At 32.6% G+C, this 16,439-nt stretch overlaps 1 pseudogene; it reads right to left on the bottom strand.

The window, feature by feature from the left end:
• Positions 1–3,075: 3,075 nt before the first annotated feature.
• On the bottom strand, positions 3,076–16,226 carry LOC148252979 (uncharacterized; annotated as a pseudogene).
• Between the last annotated feature and the right edge of the window lie 213 nt (positions 16,227–16,439).

Below are 16,439 nucleotides of genomic sequence, written 5' to 3'. Positions count from 1 at the left end.
AGGTATTGAATTAATATAGAAGTAACTGGTGAATTTCCCATTTGGGTATAGGTGGTTAGATGACTTGGAATGTAACTGAAACCTCCTTGTAGTGCAGTGTATGTATGACTAGATACGACATAATTTAAACTATGGAATGGATTTTGTTTGAGTATTGTTGGATCTATGATAAGTGATGTCCTTTAAATGTCCTTGTGGTACTTGGTGTGTGAGTATGTGGGGTTAGTTGTGTGACTGGGGGATAAATTCTGGTTGCTTACTGATTGAAAAATGTATCTTGCAAATGATTTTATTATGCAATATGTATGTGTGTGTATGGCTGAATAGGAAGCTGTAGGGGATCTCCACATGGATAATGATGGCATGCGATAGGTATTTTTTACAATTTTTTATGTTACAAAGTGGTGAGAGTGTGTGTGTGTGGCTACTTGTTAAGCCATATGCTAAAACTCTAAAGAATAGTCTCAGTTTCATGGTGGGTGAATTTCTGTAAACTTGTTTTTTATTGTGTGTGTGTGTGTGCTGTGACTACTTAAGAAAATTGGGATGAATGAATATTGGGAGTGATTGTTTAAGAAAGTACAGGTGTGTGTGAATATGTACAGGGGTAAGGGGAGAATATGATGAAAAGGGAAATCTACTGTCGTGGATATTATCTCAGTCGAACGGGGTCGAGAAGTCCCATACCGGAAGGGATTTGGAGATATAGTTCACCCTCATACTGGACGTAGTATTGAGGCAGTAGCATATTTGGCCCCCAATAGCAGACGGAGTATGAGAATAGCTGGTTAATGTAGAAATTGGATATTGGGTTCACGTGTAGGGGGATATGTGTATGGACCCCTAGGGGTATTGGTAAGCAGATAAGTTTATTGTTATTGCTTATTTGAAAACGAAATCAAAATACTATTCGGGCTATCATCTTCATAGGTAGGTTTTGGAAACTCGTAAAGGTAAGTATGAGACTTCCGTTTTTTTACATTAAACGAATTTATTTAAGAAAGCAAATGGCTCCATTGGTTGTTTTATGATTTTTTGCCAACCTTCGATTTTCCGTATCGGTGTCAAGTATGATATTCTTACTGTGTTAGTATAGGTCATTTTCTTATTCAATTATTTTAGATCAAGAAGACTAAGATCCAGATACTGAATAGTAGGAAGGTTGCGAATAAAGGTTATCTCCCAGACCCCATCAAAATTACCCAACAGAGATTCACCCCATAGGATTTTTATTTCATTTTATTTTAATTATTTATTCCATTACTTTGAACTTCTATAAAGGGACATTTCCGTAACCCTATTAAGTATCCTAATTTATTGTGTAAAGAATGTAAACCCCAAATTCTAAATTGATTCCACTTATAGTTGATACAATTCGATATTCTATTTTCTTAAGTTCTGGGTCTTTACATATATTTTATTGTGCGTGTAGGAATATATAATATGAAATGTGCTATATGCATATAAATTATATGTATAATGGATGTGAGAACAAGTATCTAAGTATAGAAACATGGGAATATGTATGTTTGTGTTAGTGTTTGAGTTTTTAAAGTTGGGATATGAAATAGAAATAATTTTTGAAGGGGAAAAAACTCAGCACGTATCATGGGAGATAGTGTACGAACTTGATACATAGGGTAAACTCTACCGTGGACGTGTTCTCAGTCGTATGGGGCTGGGAAGTCTCATATCAGATGATGTGGAACCCTAAGACCCTTGTTTTAACCTTAGAACTCTTCAATCGATTTAGAACAAAATTTAGATCACAAGTAAAAAAGAATCAAATTTGTTCAATCACCCAAATGGTAGAAGTTAAATAGAACCCAAGAAAGATAAATTACATCCCTTGAACCCAATCCAAACAAGAACAAAAAACAATTGAAATAGGAAATCAAAATTGAAATACAAGTGATAACAATTGTATTCCAAATCAACACCTTGTGCATAAAGTGAAAAGAAAGCCAAAACACTCTCAACTAAATTCTAAAATATTTGATTACAACTCTTGAGGTCCACAAAGAAGAGTTCCTTTGGTATTTATAGCAAAAGAAATCAATGATAAGCTACAACACAATAACTACAATTGTAACACCCACAATAACTAGGCTAATTATGTGATAATTACAATTGTAAATCCAATAACAACTAGGCTAATTATAAGCATGTAATTGTTATGTAACTCCTTGTAACTCTAATCTTCTTAACCAACACCACTAATTGTTTGTGGCACCATATAGTTATGAGCTCATTCTTGTAATAACACTAAGACAAGACTTAAGCCCAAAATGAGTTACACTTGACTATATGGACTTAATTAACTAAATAAAAAAATCCAAAATACTTAAAACAACTCAACTAATTCAGCTCATATACAATGCTTATTCACCCATTATCAGTAAGACTCAAACAAGCCCAAATTATCCCAAATCACTTAAATCGAATTAAAGTTACGAATTTGAGCTGTTCAAAAAGCTTATATTTGAATTTTTCACAATTGACCAGCCCATCATCTACATGTTTTCGAGTGAAAACTTAGAGCAACTCTTTAAGCTTCTTTGCGTTTGATCTTGTTACTGGTCCACTGAAACTTTCCAGGTTTGGAACTCTATTTGTGTTTACGTCATTTGAAATTTGCTCCAAGTCACCTTTTGAGGCTCTTTCAATATCTTGAGTGCTTTTTAGCCTTGTTTGCATCATTCTCCCTCCCCTCAAAATGATTCGTCGCCGAATTAATTCCTGCATCAATTTCAAAAGGGGATAAATCAGATATGTTAAATGTAGCTGAAACACTATACTCACCTGGTAGGTCCACTTTGTAAGCATTTTCATTGATTTTGGCTATGATTTGAAATGGACCATCCCCACGAGCATCCAACTTAGATTTTCGTTTTGATGAAAATCGTTGCTTGTGCACCCACACCCAATCTTCGGGTTTAAATGAAATCTTGCGCCTTCCTTTATTGACATGGGATGCTACTTGTTCATTTTTCTTTTCGATGTTCTGTCTTACTTTTTCATGAATTGCTTTAACAATTTTTGCTTTCGTATGTCCATCTAAATTAGAAATATCACTTATAGGAATAGGCAACAAATCAAGTGGACTTAAGGGATTAAAACCATACACAATTTCAAAAGGAGAAAACCTAGTAACTCCTTGTAACTCTGATCTTCTTAACCAACACCACTAATTGTTTGTGGCACCATATAGTTATGAGCTCATTCTTGTAATAACACTAAGACAAGACTTAAGCCCAAAATGAGTTACACTTGACTATATGGACTTAATTAACTAAATAAAAAAATCCAAAATACTTAAAACAACTCAACTAATTCAGCTCATATACAATGCTTATTCACCCATTATCAGTAAGACTCAAACAAGCCCAAATTATCCCAAATCACTTAAATCGAATTAAAGTTACGAATTTGAGCTGTTCAAAAAGCTTATATTTGAACTTTTCACAATTGACCAGCCCATCATCTACATGTTTTCGAGTGAAAACTTAGAGCAACTCTTTAAGCTTCTTTGCGTTTGATCTTGTTACTGGTCCACTGAAACTTTCCAGGTTTGGAACTCTATTTGTGTTTACGTCATTTGAAATTTGCTCCAAGTCACCTTTTGAGGCTCTTTCAATATCTTGAGTGTTTTTAGCCTTGTTTGCATCATTCTCCCTCCCCTCAAAATGATTCGTCGTCGAATTAATTCCTGCATCAATTTCAAAAGGGGATAAATCAGATATGTTAAATGTAGCTGAAACACTATACTCACCTGGTAGGTCCACTTTGTAAGCATTTTCATTGATTTTGGCTATGATTTGAAATGGACCATCCCCACGAGCATCCAACTTAGATTTTCGTTTTGATGAAAATCGTTGCTTGTGCACCCACACCCAATCTTCGGGTTTAAATGAAATCTTGCGCCTTCCTTTATTGACATGGGATGCTACTTGTTCATTTTTCTTTTCGATGTTCTGTCTTACTTTTTCATGAATTGCTTTAACAATTTTTGCTTTCGTATGTCCATCTAAATTAGAAATATCACTTATAGGAATAGGCAACAAATCAAGTGGACTTAAGGGATTAAAACCATACACAATTTCAAAAGGAGAAAACCTAGTAACTCCTTGTAACTCTGATCTTCTTAACCAACACCACTAATTGTTTGTGGCACCATATAGTTATGAGCTCATTCTTGTAATAACACTAAGACAAGACTTAAGCCCAAAATGAGTTACACTTGACTATATGGACTTAATTAACTAAATAAAAAAATCCAAAATACTTAAAACAACTCAACTAATTCAGCTCATATACAATGCTTATTCACCCATTATCAGTAAGACTCAAACAAGCCCAAATTATCCCAAATCACTTAAATCGAATTAAAGTTACGAATTTGAGCTGTTCAAAAAGCTTATATTTGAACTTTTCACAATTGACCAGCCCATCATCTACATGTTTTCGAGTGAAAACTTAGAGCAACTCTTTAAGCTTCTTTGCGTTTGATCTTGTTACTGGTCCACTGAAACTTTCCAGGTTTGGAACTCTATTTGTGTTTACGTCATTTGAAATTTGCTCCAAGTCACCTTTTGAGGCTCTTTCAATATCTTGAGTGTTTTTAGCCTTGTTTGCATCATTCTCCCTCCCCTCAAAATGATTCGTCGTCGAATTAATTCCTGCATCAATTTCAAAAGGGGATAAATCAGATATGTTAAATGTAGCTGAAACACTATACTCACCTGGTAGGTCCACTTTGTAAGCATTTTCATTGATTTTGGCTATGATTTGAAATGGACCATCCCCACGAGCATCCAACTTAGATTTTCGTTTTGATGAAAATCGTTGCTTGTGCACCCACACCCAATCTTCGGGTTTAAATGAAATCTTGCGCCTTCCTTTATTGACATGGGATGCTACTTGTTCATTTTTCTTTTCGATGTTCTGTCTTACTTTTTCATGAATTGCTTTAACAATTTTTGCTTTCGTATGTCCATCTAAATTAGAAATATCACTTATAGGAATAGGCAACAAATCAAGTGGACTTAAGGGATTAAAACCATACACAATTTCAAAAGGAGAAAACCTAGTAGAAGAATGTATACTCCGATTATAAGCAAATTTAACAAATGGTAGTATATCTTCTCAAGTTTTAACATTCCTTCCAATTAAAGCACGTAATAATGTTCCAAGTGTTCTATTTATTACTTCAGTTTGACCATCCGTTTGTGGATTTGAAGCAGTAGAAAATAAAAGTTTAGTCCCAAGTTTGGACCACAAAACTTGCCAAAAGTGGCTTAAAAACTTAACATCCCTATCAGACACAATGGTTTTAGGAATGCCATGCATTCTAACAATTTCGCGGAAAAATAAATCCACTATGTGTGTGGCATCATCTGCTTTGTGACATGGTATTAAGTGTGCTATTTTGGAAAAACGATCAACAACAACAAATATTGAGTCTCGGCCTTTTCTAGTCCTAGGCAAACCCAACAAAAAGTCCATAAAAATATCAACCTAAGGATTTGTAAGAATGGGTAATGGCATATATAATCCATGTGGTTGAACTCTAGACTTAGCTTGCCTACATGAGATGCACTGTGCATAAATTTTCTCAACATATTTGCATATATTAGGCCAAAAGAAATGTTCATGTAAAATGCTCCAAGTTTTGTCAATCCCAAAATGTCCTATTAAACCATCACTATGTGCTTCACGAACAAACAACTCTCTAATAGAACTATTAGGCACACATAATTTTCCCTTTTTACATAGAAGACCATCATGCCTATAAAGACTTAAAATGCCGCATGTTCACAAGCCACATAAACATTTGAAAAATTATTATCATGCACATACAATTCTGTGAAATGCTCAAATCCCAACAACTTTGTAGAAAGAGAAGAGATAAGACTGTACCTTCTTGAAAACGCATCAGCTACCACATTTTCTTTTCCTTACTTATATTGAATCACATATGGGAAGAACTCTATAAATTCCACCCATTTTGCATGTCGTTTATTAAGCTTGCGTTGTCTTTTCAAATGTCTCAAAGATTCGTGATCAGTGTGAATCACAAATTTCTTTGGTTACAAATAATGCTGTCATGTCTTTAATGCTCTTACCAAAGCATAAAACTCTTTGTCATAGGTGGAATAATTCAATTGTGCACCATTGAGCTTCTCACTGAAGTAAGCAATAAGTCATTTATCCTGCATAAGAACAACACCTATCCCAAGCTCAGAGGCATCACATTCAATTTCAAAAGTTGAATCAAAATTAGGCAATCTTAATAAAGGTGCATTACATAACTTTTCTTTCAATAAGAAAAACGCATGTTCTTGTTCTTTTCCCCAAATAAACCCCTTATCTTTTTTCATGATTTCAGTTAAAGGGGCAGCAACAGTGCTAAAATCTTTTACAAATATCCTATAGAAACTTGCCAAACCATGAAAACTATGCACCTCATTTACACTTTTAAGTGTCCACCACTCTTGAATAGCCTTTATCTTTTCACTATTTACCTCAATTTCTTTTGCACTCATGATATACCCTAAGAAAATGATGCATCAATGCAAAATGTACATTTCTTCATGTTAGCATATAGTTGAAATTTGCGCAATGTGTCAAACACTTGCCTTAAATGCATGATATGCTCATCAATAGATTTGTTATATAGAAAAAGTCATCGAAGTAGACAACCACAAACTTTTCAATAAATTCACGTAAAACATGGTTCATTAAACGCATGAAAGTACTTGGCGCATTAGTTAAGCCAAATGGCATAACTAACCACTCATATAACCCTTATTTTGTTTTAAAAGCAGTTTTTCATTCATCTCCTGGTTTCATTCTTATTTGGTGATAATCACTTTTAAAATCAATTTTAGAAAATACGCAAGCATCATGCAACTCATCTTACATATCATCAAGTCGAGGTATATGGTATCAATATTTTACCGTTATTTATTGACGGCTCTACAATCAACACACATACGCCAACTACCATCTTATTTGGGTACTAATAAGACGGGCACTGCGCATGGGCTTAAACTTTCTCGAATGTGCTCTTTTTGTAAGAGCTCCTCCACTTGCATTTGATGCTCTTTGATCTCCTCGGGATTGTTCCTATAGACTGGTCTATTTGGTATGGCAGCCCTCAGAAATGAAGTCAATTTGATGCTCAATCCCTCTCAAAGGTGGTAAACCTTGAGGTAGATCATCAAGAAAGATATTACTAAATTCCTGCAAAACTTCAAGCACAACACTTAGCAAAGAAGGGTCAAGTTCGTTAGTTGAGAAACAAGCTTTCTTGTACATGAGTACAATCATTTGCTTATTAGAAAATAAAGCTTTTCTCACATCTTTCATTTTAGCATAAAAGCTCATTTTCTTTCCCTTATTTTTTTCTATGGTCGAATGCACCTCTCTTTTTTTTTCCTTTTGATCTTTATTTTTCCACTCTAATTTTCTCTCACTCTCTTTTCGTTTCTCTTTTTTTTTTTCTTTTTCTCCCAGCCTCTCTTTGTGCGAATTCATCATGAGACTTTTCAAGTTGCATTTGGTCTTCAAAAACTTGTTTAGGGGTTAAAGGAAGAAGAGTATACTTTTTGCCTACTTTTTCTACCATGTACCTATTAAGATACCCATCATGCATCACTCTTCTATCCCATTGCCATGGTCTACCCAACAAAATATGACTAGCTTGTATAGGAACTACATCACATGTCACCTCATCACTATACTTCCCAATAGTAAAAGGCACCCTCACTTGCTTATTAACTCTCACCTCCCCACTATTGTTAAGCCACTGCAACTTATAGGGTTTAGTATGTTTTGTTATTTCCAAACCCAATTTATCAACAAACAAGGTACTAGCCACATTTACACAACTACCCCCATCAATAATCATGCTACACAATTTTCCAGTCACTAGACATCTAGAATGAAAAATATTCTCTTTCTGCAATTTAACCCGCTCATCATCATTCCTTACTTGCGTATTCAAGGCACGCCTAGAAACCAACAATCTACCTTCCATAGGCGTTTCTCCATCACTATAATCCTCCAAATGAGGCATTTTATCCTCCACATCATTCTCATCATTCGTTTCAACACCATCACCACACATCACCATTACCCTTTTATTTGGACATTGGGATGCAATATGACAAAAATTCAAGCATCTAAAACACTTGATATCCTATTCCTAGGAGTTTGGGAGTTAAAAATAAATTATTTTTATTATCATTAGCATCTTTTAGCTTGGTTTTATCATCTCTTTTGAATTGGACAGCCTTGTTATCTCCCCTCCAATTCGGCCTCCAATTGAAATTTTGGACCGAATAAGTGTTGGCTTGCCTTGTGTTCCCCTTTCTCTTTAATTGTCTTTCAATCTTTATAGCCATGTGCACCATATCATCAATCTCCACATAATGTTGAAGCTTTACAATGTTGGCTATGTCTTTGTTAAAGCCATTTAAGAACCTTGCCATAGTAGCTTCCCTATCCTCTTCAATATTAACCCTTACCATGGCTATCTCTATCTTTTTATAGTAATATTCTACATTATTGTTCCCTTGTATAAGGCTTTGCAATTTTTGATGTAAGTCCCTATAGTAGTGAGTAGGAACAAAGTACATTCTCACGATAGCCTTCATTTCAGCCCAAGTGGAAATAGGTCTCTCTCCATTTCTCCTTTTACTTGTGATGAGTTGATCCCACCACACAATGACATACTCTCCAAACTCCACGGCCGCAAACTTTATCTTTTCTCCTCCGAATAATTGTGGTACTCAAAAATAAGCTCCACCTTATGCTTCTATTCAAGATAAGCACTCGGATCATTCTTGCCGAGAAACGATGAGATTTTCATTTTGATGCTTCCAATGTTTTTATCAAGATCGTTTCGTCCCCTACCATAATTTTAACCTTTATTGACCAAAGTAGCTTGGCCATCAAATTCTTCCTCCACTTTCTGATCAAAAGGTGGTGTTGGAAGTTTTCTTGCCCCTAGATTGGTTTGGGAAACTTCCCATCTCATGGAATTTAACTCATGTTGTTGTTTCTTTAGTTTATCATTTATGTTGCTAATAGCTAGTTGAATCCTCTCAAATTGTTGTTGCATTGGTTTGAGGATGAATTCTTGATCATTTGATGTTTTTTTCACTCCCTTGTGGCTCCATCTTCAAATATGAAATTTTAATGACAAACAAAATAGATTGCAACCTCACAAATCACTCCCTTAGGTGTTTACTCTCGTAGTATGGGCACTCGTGTTTCACTCAATTTTGGCTTTTACCCTCTTTTGAGCTCACACTCTTTTGCTTTTACCACTCAAACAATCTTTTATAACTTTATACAAAAGGACCAATTCAAACAATAATTAATTATCACTATGTACTCAATTTTAATTAGAGATAACAAAGAATTCCTAAAGAAATAAAATACATGAATTCAATTCTAGAAGCAAACTAGAACAATCTAAACAATGAAGAACACACGTTTGATATAGAAATAAGTATATGATGATTTTTATGTTAATTAGGCAAAAAACAAATCAATACTATTACCTCAAGAGGTAATAAGAAGCAAATGGGCATTATTATTAAATGAAAACTAAAGATGCAAGAAGAAAAAAAATGGTGAATTTAAAATTTAATACATGAAACTTGTAATTCTCCAACAGAATCACAGATTATCCCCAAAAACTCAAATTAAGTGAAACAAACAGTTTTGGATGAAAACAAACTCAATTGAGGTGAGTTATTTCCAAACAGCCCCAAAAATTACACAAACATCATTGAAATGAGTTTTCCTTTTAAATTTTAAATGTATTTGAATGTTATATGAGATAATAAAAGGAAAATAACAGCAGATGTTTCAATTACACAAGGTAGAATTGGTTGAAGTGTCTTTTGCACAATTAAGCAAATTAGGCTAATCTGATTTTTTTTTTTGGCTGAATGCAAATTTGTCTCTTTCTTTTTTTGCAAGAAATAATGAAAATAAAGACAACAAAATAAGGATAGACTAATTTACTTGGTGAACCAATGCTCTGATACCAAATGATGCGGAACCTTAAGACCCGTACTTGAACCTTAGAACTCTTCAATTGGTTTAGAATAGAATTTAGATCATAAGTAAAAAGGAATCAAATTTGTTCAATCACTCAATTGGTAGAAGTTAAATAGAACCCAAGAAAGATAAATGATATCCCTTGAACCCAATCCAAACAAGAACCAAGAACAATTGAAATAGGAAATCAAAATTAAAATACAAGTGATAACAATTGTATTCCAAATCAACACCTTGTGCATAAAGTGAAAAGAAAATCAAAACGATCTCAACTCAATTTTAAAATATTTGATTACAACTCTTGATGTCCACAAAGAAGAGGTCCTTTGGTATTTATAGCCAAATAAATCAATGATAAGTTATAACACAATAATTACAATTGTAACTCCTACAATAACTAGACTAATTATGTGATAATTACAATTGTAACTCCAACAATAACTAGGCTAATTATAGGTATTTAATTGTTATGTAACTCATTGTAACTCCAATCTTCTTAACTAACACCACTAATTATTTGTGGCACCATATAGTTATAGGCTCATTCTTGTAATAACACTAAGACAAGACTTAAGCCCAAAATGAGTTACACTTAACTATATGGGCTTAATTAACTCAAACTAAAATAAAACAATCTAAAATACATAAAACAACTCAACTCATCCAGTACATACACAAGGTTGATTCACCTATTATCAATAAGACTCAAACAAGCCCAAATTATCCCAAATCACTTAAATCCAATTAAAGTTACGAATTGGGTTGTTCAAAAAGCTCATATTTGAACTTTCCACAATTGGCCAGCCCATCATCCACATGTTTTTGAGTAAAAACTTGGAGCAACTCTTTAAGCTTCTTTGCGTTTGATCTTATTACTGGTCCGCTAAAACTTTCCAGGTTTAAAACTCTGTTTGTGTTTACATCATTTGAAATTTGTTCCAAGTCACCTTTTGATGCTCTTTGAGTATCTTGAGTGTTTTTAGCCTTGTTTGCATCACCAGACGGGGTTGAGAATTGGTTTAATTACGCTGATACCAGACGGGGTATTGAGACGGTTTATAATTCCAGTATTCATTACCAGACAGGGTATTGAGACGGTTTATAATTGTGGCACCCATTACCGGACGGGGTATGGGGACAACTAGTAAATTTTAAAAGAAATGTTTTGTACATCTGTGTATAGTGGGGACTCTTATGGGCCCCCAGTGATACTGGTGATGGCGGAAACTTGTCTTTTTCGATTGCAGGAGTACTTAGTCAGTAGTTTCTTTTATTTCTTCAATGTTTCTAATAATGTTTCTTCAATGTTTCTAATGATGGACAATAAGTGATGGAAATGAAAATGGTAAGTAATCATGATTCTTATTATATTTTGGTGTATTGTGTTTGTAAAATTGCTAGTAAGAGAAAGAAACAATAATGTTTTCGTTAAAAAAAAAAAATGATGATGGTTATGATTATTATTTAGTTTTGGATTTTATTCAATAAAATGTGCATTTGTTTTATTAAACCTGTATGAATGTGCATTTGCATATATCTGTTTTTGAATACTACTCTATTCTTACTGAGTTCATGAAGTTTATCTCAATTCACATCTTTCCAGTGTAGATTAGTTCAGATCATGAGTGAGTTCAAGATCAAAGAAAGACTCTGAGGAATCTTTTAACTATTCTAAATTTTTTGTGCAGTGTAGATCTAGACGTATTATTGTGATGTAATTTTAAAAGATTTTGTGAGCCTCATGGGTTGCGACTCCATAGAAGGGATGTATCGTTGATTTATAAATTTTAGCATAATATTGCGCAATATTTATCAGTTTTATATGTGTGGTAACGCTCATTTCTTAGTAAGAGAATATGGGTCGTTAAATTATTATTATGTGAATCATTACTATAATAAATAAAAAAATTTATAAAACTTAGGTTATATGTAGAAGAAATTCAAAATTTATTTAACTATAAGAAGGTAAATTTCTTTTGAGATAATAAAAATTGAGTTTATATGAAATTAGAATAAAACTTTTTATTTTTTTGAAGTTCGATGGAATTTTGAACTAATTGTTTTAATTTCAAATTAAATTCTATATAAACTCAATTTTTATTGTTTTAGATGTCGCTTTTATGATCTTTTAATTGAAATAAATGTGAAGTTACAAATGAAGTTAGCACAAATTTTAAGTTTGTTCTAAACATAGTACCATAGAATTTTGATAAGTCTGCATCTTTACCCTATTAATGTCATGTATTGTTCATAGGGTTCTCAATAGTATAAAAATGTATGATTATGTTGAGAGTAATAAATTTTAGAATGAAGTTCATTTCTAAAGGATAACTTCAATAAAAAAAAAAATTTACTAAGAGAACATGCTCTAGTTACAATAAACTTACTCAATTCCTTTTTAGAATTAAGTTATGATATTATAGAACTACTAGTAAATATTATTGAATATAAAGAATGCAATAAGCTTTTTTTACAAGATCATATAATTAAGTTAATCATAACGAATCAAATTTTTAATTTGAAAAATAGAGTAACAATAGCTAATAAATGGGAGAAATGACATAATTTTATAATGAATAATAATAAAAAGTAATGACTTCAAAACTTTATGCATGTTAAATGCTGATAGTTGAAGGGTTTATGACGTATTAACTTCATGCTAGTCTTGTACTTAAATACTATTTCTTCGGTCATTTTTTGGATCCAAGTCATTAATTATAAAAAAAAAAAAAACGTAAAAAGTTAAATTTGTAGGAGTGTATGATTCGAATTTATATAGTAAGTTCAAAAATTAATTTCTTTTTTTTTTACCTAAATATTTAATGTTACATACCATAACTACAAATTATAATTTAAAAGTACATAAGCAAACATTCAATTGCTAGATGTTAGTTATTTCGTTACTACATGTCCATGCCAACCACACGATGTAGTTGTCACATGTCTCTTAACTTGTAATCATAAGATATAAATGGTCTAGCATTGTAACTGTAAATGGAATGGTTATTAAGGACGTAAATCTTACTATGATGCCTCCGCAAGGTGTCACCAATGGTTGCCATGTGAATACTTTGGATTATATAAATGTCCATTACTTTCTTAAATAACAAAGTTTAATGAAATTTATAACTTAAAAATAAATTTTTAATCTATTTACTAGATAGATAGATTATTTGCTTAGACAACAAAGCATTTGTTCACCCAAAGAAGAAAACGAGATCCCTAAAAAAGACAGAAAATAAATTCATTTTAAGAACGTCTATGCATGTATACATCGGTTATATATTAGTAATATATGTCTTTAAATCAATTCAATAGTTGCATGATAATATATGGTTATATAACAATTTTGTTCCAATTGTTATTTTTAGATTATCAGTAGATATATTTTTTTTAATCATTAATTATTTAATATTTTTACGTGAAGCTATTATTATTCATTTAAATTCCACTTTTCCTATATGTTTATGTATTAATTAAGAGGGAGGGAGTAGAGATTAGAAAATGTTACAGACAATATGTTACCATTATATGTGGGTAAAGGGTTTTGCCATTGATCCATTTACCAACAACTATATCTAGACGATCTTTAACATTTGCGAAACTAATGCATTTATTGGTCCATGTATGAGAATTACCTTTGTTACCCAGATCAACAAGCTGTCTATTAATCATGACCTCTTGGAAGGGTGAAAGAAAGGAACTAGTGTCTCCCAGTTGCCTTTGATTGGCTTTAGTATGTCATTAAGATCACTAGTGACCAACTAGGTTAACTTTGTGTTTTACGATGTAGTTTCTAGTCCTGCATAGAGTTAAAATATCAATGAATTATATTACTCTTTGTAAGGATTATAATTAGAGAGTCAGATTGGGATTTTTACTTGGATATGTTGGCTGAAAAAATAAAAGCAAAAAGACTAAGGAGGATAAATTAAGATGAGAAAGGAATGTGTTTTTCCATTCACATCTTAAGTAAAACAATGAGTCTTAATATAGATTGTACAGATAACTAACAAACCAAAATACATGGAATAAGATACGCTAGATATGCAGATACCTTAATAGCCACTGACAAGGAACAAACATTGAAGAAAATCTATTGCATACGCAAATAAATGAGAACTAACTTATATGCAGATAAATCTGCTGCGTATGCATATTTCAAATTTATAGTAACTAATTTTGACCCATTTACTTGGGTGATTGATTTTGAATCATTCTCAACATGCTCTTTTGATTCAGAATCATATATGCCTAATTACTGTTGAAAATAATCATGTTTTAGCTGAGACAAAGACTTCGTAAATAAATCAGTAACTTGATCATTTGTGCCATAAAATTCCAGCACTATTTCTCAATTTGCTATTAGTCTTCAAATGAAATGATTTTTATGCTTCGTTATATCATGAAAAGCTGGATTTTTTTTCATTGCAATAGTACCTTTGTTGTCACAAGAGATGGAAGTTGCTGCTACTTGTTCTTGGCTCAAAACAAAAAGAATTCTTCTAAGTTATACTGCTTGACATACTGATGATGTTGCAGCAATGCTGCATTTGAAGATGATAACATAAATATATTCCGTTTCTTTGAACTCCAAGATACAACACCAAAACTTAAAGCTAAAGTTGTAGCATGATGTACTTCTTCTATCATCCAAGTAACTTGCCCAATCACTATTTGATACTTTAAGAGTACTAAATTCTAAAGTCAATTATTCCAACAAAATATCACAAGATTTCTTTTAGGTGCTCCAAGGTAATTTTTTGTTGGATTATGCATAAACCTAGACAAAATACTAATATAAAATACAACATCAGATTATAATTTAATCCATCTATCAAGCTTTGGAAATAAGTTGCATTAGTCTTTCCAGTGCCTTCTTCAACTTACAATTTTTCATTTGAATTCATTAGAGTGAAAGCCTTTTGCAGCTTAGCATGTTGAACCTGTTGAGCATATTAATTGCATACTTTTACCGCATAATGAAAATTCCATCTACTCCATGTTTCATCTCAAGCCCAAAAAAATATTGTAACAAATGCAAATATGTCATCTTAAATTTTTGCATCGTGGAAGACTTAAAATTAATAAGAAGACATTCACTTGACCCGAAATGAATCATGTTGTCAATGTAGAGACAAATAACAAGAAAATAATTTTTTCCTTATTTCTTTGAACATAATGTGGGCTCATTACCACTTCTTTCAAATCCATTCTCATAAAAATAGTTGTCAATCTTACTATACTATGCTCACGGAGCTTACTTAAACCCAAATAATGTTTTTTTCAACTCAAAGACTTTATTCTCATTGCCAACTCCAACAAAGGCTTCAGGTTGATAAACAAAAACTTCTTTCAAGTCTCCGTTTAAGAAAGTGTATCTCGCATTAAATTAAAAAACATGAAGAGATAAATGAACAGCTAAAGATAGCAATACCCTTATTGTTTCAAAGCAAGCAACTAGTAAGAATGTTTCTTTGAAATCGACGCTTTGTTGCTGAACATATCCCTTTGCTACAAGTTGATCTTCATGCTTTTATATGTTTCCATCAGCTTGATACTTAGTTTTAAACACCTATTTAAGCCTGATAATATGCTTCCATTTTAGGTAAATCTACTAATTCTCAAGTCTTATTTTTCTAGATTACAGCAATTTCTTCATCCATAGTATTGCGCCATTTTTGTATTTGTACAGCTTCCTCATAAAATTCTGGATTTGAAACACACAAAGCAAAAAAACTAGAAGAATAAATTTCCCTTAAGGACTTGAAGTTCCTTGGAGGAGTTTCACTTGATGAGGAGGAACTAGAGTTGACTGAACTTGAGGAATTGTTGACTGTAGGAGAGGACTTGCTGAATTTGAAGGTGAAGTACATCTTATAAAATTAGAATTTGATAACGCTTTTGAGTACCTCTTAAATCCCATTCTGCTTTTTCACTAAAAACCACATTTTTGCTAGCAACAATCTTGCCACTTAAAGGGTTGTATAGTCTATATGCTTTTGATTGAGAACTATAAGCAACAAAAATACATTTAGTAGTTTTCTTATCAAATTTATGGCGAGATTGAGAATTAATTAAAGCATAGGCTATATAACAAAAAACTTTTAAATGACTTACATATGGTTTCTTTCTATTCCATGCCTCATATTGCGTTTTGTTCAAAACAGCCCTTTATTAAAGAGATATTCCAGAGCTACATTGTTGTTGTAACTACTTCAACCTAGAAAGAGTTTAGAAGACCTTAGGCTTTTAGTAAGCTTCTAGCAATTTCCACCACTGTTCGTTCTTCTATTTAACAATACCGTTTTGCCCCAGTGTACATGGTGCAGTAAACTTCCTGCGAATGCCATATTCTTTAA

This window comes from Carica papaya, chromosome 7, assembly GCF_054855325.1.
Source record: "Carica papaya isolate Zhongbai chromosome 7, ASM5485532v1, whole genome shotgun sequence".
Lineage (NCBI taxonomy): Eukaryota > Viridiplantae > Streptophyta > Magnoliopsida > Brassicales > Caricaceae > Carica > Carica papaya.
Note: the sequence above shows the minus strand (reverse complement) of the source record. Positions and strands in the feature narration are given on the sequence as shown.